The 6,238-nt window shown below is 35.7% G+C and overlaps 1 long non-coding RNA gene across 1 annotated transcript; it reads right to left on the bottom strand.

Annotated features, from left to right (window-relative positions):
* Positions 1–1,889: 1,889 nt before the first annotated feature.
* LOC128249638 (uncharacterized) lies at positions 1,890–5,116 on the bottom strand. The gene is made up of 2 exons (XR_008265758.1): positions 4,971–5,116; positions 1,890–2,894 (listed from the first exon to the last, which is right to left on the bottom strand). It is a non-coding gene; the product is annotated as an uncharacterized LOC128249638 (long non-coding RNA).
* Positions 5,117–6,238: the final 1,122 nt, after the last annotated feature.

The following is a 6,238-nucleotide window of genomic DNA, read 5'->3' as shown; positions in this document are numbered from 1 at the left end:
TTTTTTTTTTTTTTTTTTCAATCCTGACCAAAATATTTTTCTTTTTCTTTCCTTATTGTGTAATAAATTTTTTTCTCCCTTTACCATTCTTCCAACTTCATCCTTAGTTTTATAATCTCTCCATGAAATTTTCTCTTCAACTGCTATTATAATGACTTTACCTCCAAAAATAATAATTCACATTGTGAGCCAATGAGGGAATCTCTAAATGACCAACAATCGAATCACACCCCATACTTTTGAAATAAGGAAGAACATGTTGGATAATGTAATCTTAGATACAATGTGTCTGGATATAAAATGGGATGGTCACAGGTGGAACAGCAATTAGCAGCAAGGAAGGAAGGACTGTAATGTAATTTTTTGGTAAAGAGAAAAGAAAGATGAAGTGAGTTGTTAATGTTATTTAACCCCAAATCAACTCTATGCAAGCTGAACTGTGATCTACACATTCCAGCCATGGCCATCATATCTCTTTTCTAAAGTTTAGAGAAATTAAGACCACGGTTGATGGCGACAACAATGATGATGTTGGTGGCAATGACAACGTACTCAATAAATGACACCAACTTTGTCAAAGCCTTCTTTTCTAGTCAAAATAGCCAACTTCTCCACCATCTTCCTTCCTACCCATTCTCTGATGTTAGTCAGACACACCCTTTAAGGTCTTCCTATTTCCCTTTTACTGGGTGGGGGATGAATTATCAAGACATCACTCTGGAGGTACGGCAACATGGTATTATTTGGTACATAACCAAAACACTTCCTTTTCAAATCCTGTTATTTCAATGTTTGTATATGGAACCTCTATTTAAACTCTAATTTTTTTCATCTAAACTTTAGAAAATTGTATTTGCTTGCTTTCCATTTTGTTAACCCTTTTCATACTAATCCACCTTTCTGGTTCTATGGTATAAACTTCCTGTCACAAAGTGATCTAGGTTAAAACTTTCCATCAAAATTTCTTGTCAATTAATGTTGCAGACACCAGCTTGATAATGATAAAGTCATTTCAGTAAATTATTAACTTCTTTTTTTGCAAAATTAATTGAAACAAGAGCAGTATATTTCAACAGAAATATGGTAATAAAAGGGTTAAATTGGTGACTAATTACAAAAGACCAAACACAGACATTACTGGTGTGGTGTTTGGTAGATTTGACAATCTGAGACATTGAATCTGGTTTTCAGTTCAGCAAGCATGTGGACTTAGTGTGGTTAATAACGTGGAGTTTGTGTTTATTAGATCAAGTTAAACAGTAATTCGTTTTGGTTATGTGGTTAAGAATTTCACTTTGTAACCCCCATGCATGGTTCAGGACTTGTTCCCACTGCAAGACACTACATGCAGATGTCTTCTGCTATAGCTTCAGACTGATCAATGCATTATCAGTGAAATTGCTAGACAGAAACTGGAAGAAGCCTGTTGAATATGTATTTGTATATGTGAGTGTTTCTTTCTATGTATGTGTGTATGGTTGCTTGTGCAGTGCATATAAACAAGGTTTCCATCCATGCAAATGATGTCATTGTTTATAATCTGCCATGAAACATATCCAGCCATTGAGCAGTACATTGATTCAGTGACAAAGCAAGAAACGTTACCTTATAAGAAATGGGTGAGGATTGGTGACAGCAAAAGCATCCAAATAGAGAAGATTTGTCTCAATAAGTTTCATCACACTCATGCCAGCATGGAAACATGGCCATTGAACAATGGTGATGTTTATGGTATTTGCTATGACAAGGTGTACACTGCTGATGTTGTTATTTTCTTCCAGATCACAGCTAGAATACCATGTTATGATAAAGTATCTCTCTGAATGTGTGAACAGTGTAACAATTTGGTACTGAGTGGATGTTGATCAAATGAACACAAATTGTCAAGATTTTAAAGGAAAAGATATTTATTCTTCATTATTAACAAAATATAGGATGTTGCTACAACAAATGACTGAACAGGTATTTACAACAAATATGAAGCAGGAAGGCAAGAGATTGTATGTAGCATCATGACGGTCAGAATCCACAGCCTGTTGGTAAAAGAGTTTTATTTATTCTTTAGGAAAAGGGACAGCTTGCTGATCATATCCTGTTTATCAAATGTCTAAATGGTCAGTTCCTTTGGCAATGTGATCAATATTTGGGCAAATCTTGATTTGTTCTGGTACAGAGATTTCTGTTATAGATCATAGTGGTTTAATGACCACGAATGTCACTTATCCCCACCACAAATCCTGATTGTTGAAACTCAGCAACCTGCTTTTGATTCCGAAGTGTCTGTGACTACCAAATATTCCAGCTACAACCTTGATCAACTTTATTCCAACTGTTACCATCCAATCTCTTCTGCAGCTGCCCCTGTGATTAGAGACAGATTTTTCTGTTATTTGTACCAGGTCAAGTGACCACATGGAGGATTCATATTTATGATTGGTTGGTCAAGTAGCTGTTTAGTCCATGACAGTTGGTTGAATCTAAACATTTCCTTGTACTTTGCTACAGGATGTCTTAGACATTCATTTTATTCTTGTTTCATTCTACAGGCTAATCTAAAGGTGTGATGTGATGTGATGCTGTAATATAAGAGGGAGGAATCTCTCAACTGTGGTAGAAAATTTTTAAACATTTAAATGAAAAAACAGAAATCCTGTTTAAACCTAAACCTTAAAACAGTGATATCATCAGTTAACATCTGTATTCCATGCTGGCATGGGTCGGACAGTTTGACAGGAGCTGATGTGTCCAAAGACTATATTGTGCTCCATCGTCATAGTTTCTGCAGTTAGATGCTCTTCCTAACATCAACCATTTTACAGTGTGGGTTGGGTAGTTTCTTTGAAGGAGGGGAAGCAGTGCAGGTTCTTGTAGAGGATCAGTATGGCTACTCACATCTAGATAAAAAGGGGGAGAGAAAGCAAAAATGAAAAGCAAGAGATAGATAATAGCGATAAGGTGCCTAGGTGGCCCCACAAGGCACATGGTAAGTTGAAGAATCAGTATGCAAGAATGAATGGGGAGAATGAAGGGATGGGAGTGGGAGGCAGACTATCAGAATGGGTAGGGTTGAAGAGTGGATGAGCAAGGAGCCATAAGTTGGGGGAGATAGAGGGATGCCGAAAAGAATGGGAGCAAACAAGCAGCAGAAGTAGTAAAAATGATACAATTGTCAAGGAGGTGGAGAGGACAAGAGAGAAGGATGACAGGCAGACATAATGCATGAACCTTATATTGGCAAAGATCTCAGGTTTTTTGTTAGGCTCAACCTTAACTACTTTGTCGACTGTCTTCCTGGATTATACTTGTCCTACAAGCTCCAATCACATTTAGTGTTCAGCATTTCTTTATACATCTGTCTTCGTTCAAATGCATCACATATCCATACCAAGACAGTCTTCATTCTTGCACACTACATCTGTTCCCTCTGAGACCCAGTTCTTCTCTCAGCTCGTTTGTATTTTGTCTTTCAGACACACTTACATTGTAGATTCAGTGGAGCATGCAAGCTTCATTTCTTTCCAATCTTCTCAAGTTCTCCGTATTCAAATCCCATTTCTCACTACCATGTAGTTCTGCAGTTCTAACACAAACGTCGGAAACTGCCTTTCACTCTTAGGGAAAAGATCTTCATTGCCAGCAGTGGTAGTAGCTTCCTGAACTTTCTCCAGCCAGTTCACCCTCTAGCTGTTTTGTTCACAGAGGAACCACTTTCTTTGCTATTTACGTCTTGCAAATAACAAAAGCTTTTGACTACTCAGTCCTTTAAGCATTTGAGATTCAATTTCCGATTTCCTGGTACGAACTGCTCAAGTACATCATAAAGAAGAATTTGTAAAACTAAAGATTCACCGTCTCAGTACAATTATACATCCAAAAGTTCTAACTTTATTTTATTTTTTTATTATCTGAGAAGCAAAGGGCAGTGGTCAAACCTCTTTATCTTTCATATACGGTGGGGTTTTAGTTATTTCCCCTTACATTCTCCAAACGTCCCAAGATACTTCAAGTGAATAAAATCACTAAAGTAGTATCCTGACATAGATGCAGTTCTGAAACTAGTAAAAAAATAATAAAACGCACATAGACTAGACTCTTAGGAGTCTATGTGCGTTCTATACACAAGAAAATTTCCTATTTTATAAGCAAATTCTTCCCATTGGTCCTATTTACTTTTCCTGATCTCAAATTTTGGGCAACGGTCCATGTTGAAGAAATATGAGAAACATTAAGAATAAATACATTAATGTGGAACTGAACACACGCACAGGGCGACATATTTAGTTGGAAGGGTATAGTCGATTATATCAAACCAATATCTGACCGATACTCGTTTTATCATTGATAAACGAATGAAAGGCAAAGTTAACCCCCGAGGAATATGAACTTGGAACACAAAGAGCCTTTAACTAACATCAGGACATTAAGATCTGACGAGAAGAGATTAAAACTGAAAGGCACCAAATTTCGTCCAAAATTTAAAAAAAAACATATAACTCCAAACTTGACCCTTTATTTCTCCTGCTTACATAAAATAAAAAATGAAGAAATAAAATTTCTCAAAATATTTACCACCAAAGCTCACTCATGAAATCAAGCTAAAGTAGGAAAGATGGACAAACTGCGACCCGTGAGACTTTCTGAATGATATGATTAACAAAACAAAAAAATTAACTCGAATTCTTTTAGTAGTGCGGCCCGCCTAATGATGAGTTATGTCGCATGCGGCCCGCTTTTCGAAAAAGGCTGCCCGTGACTGATCTACAACCTGCAAGAAATAACAGTCGAATTACTTGCAAATGACACTCTAACATAAAAAAAATATATTAACGGATACATTAGAACAGTGGAAGGTTAAACAATGTGGAATGGTCGGAACTAGAATTTATTTGATTAATCGGTCAGAACTGATCAAGAGTTAAACATCGACATTACGAAATATAAAGAAAAATTTTAAGTATTCGTTTATTTACCGACGTCCTTTTTCGCCCGACTGTAATAGAAATGAAATAACCATATAGAACCATGAATAAAGATAGTTATAATATTAGGCAATTATAAACGATAATCTTAATTGGGTTAAAAAGCAAAACCGGTGAAGATTTCTTCTGGTGACAGATTCAGCCGCAACCGTAGGAAACTTTATTTCTCAACGGTTTTATGTATTTCGGCAAAAGTAAAAGGATCTGTGTTATGTTTTTAAAATAAATTACTAATACATTTTTGTTTTTAATTCCTAACTTAGGAATATATTTTTTTACTTTGTTCTTTTACGTACGAAACCATTAACAGAAATATTCTTCTTTAGGTAGGATGCAGTTTGGATCTGTGCATAATGTAAAATAATTATTATAAAAAAAAGATAGACAGACCAATAAAGTTTAATTACTATTATCATGGAAATAAAGTAAATATCAAAATAAAACGTTGAAAAGGATGTAGATGTAGATATATTTTGTAAATAATTAATACAACATGAAATTTTAAGCTATATGCAAATGAGGGTAGGTGATATTTATATTGATAAGAGTCGAATATAATAAATTTCTCTCCCAACATATCATTCTATATGCTAACCGAGCATTTTAGAGAGTAACAAATTTTAACAATTTTTGAAAGCCCAAACAGGGCTTTGAATGAAGTTATAACAGAACGAAGTCCTCTGTGTTCGTGTGGGTTGCCTAAAAAAAGCAGCTACATCTCACTCGATACACGTGAAGATCTTTAATACGAAACACGGTAAAAACCCGTCATTCATATAAGACCTGGTTGTCTCCAAATTAGCGAGGTGCTCTCGGTTGGAACGCTTGGAAAATTAATAATTGGTTGGTTGTCTGTTACAGGCTTATTTTTAGTAGTAAAATCATTCTACTTCATTACAAAAAAAAAAAAAAAAACGTAGTCTGGCATTTATTCTATCAGTTTCTGCTACTGAACTGCTAGTTTATAGGGACACGAACCACACTGTAGCAGATATAAACAATGGATTTCTTTCAGTTTCCGTCTACCAAATCCACTCATAAAGCTAACGATTTGGACATTTGCTATGCAATAAAGTTTTCTGCTAAACAAGGCAAAAACACGACAGAAATATATGAAATTTCCAGACTGGTTATGGATTAATTTGTATGAGTCAAATACCTACTTTTGCTGACACAAGAAGTTCAAGGGTGGTAGAGAGGTGTGGGAGGGAGAGGGACGTCAGGGCTGGATGAGAAAATTGGCAATTTTCTGGTTGAAT

The sequence above is a fragment of the Octopus bimaculoides genome, chromosome 16 (genome assembly GCF_001194135.2).
Source record: "Octopus bimaculoides isolate UCB-OBI-ISO-001 chromosome 16, ASM119413v2, whole genome shotgun sequence".
NCBI lineage: Eukaryota > Metazoa > Mollusca > Cephalopoda > Octopoda > Octopodidae > Octopus > Octopus bimaculoides.
Note: the sequence above shows the minus strand (reverse complement) of the source record. Positions and strands in the feature narration are given on the sequence as shown.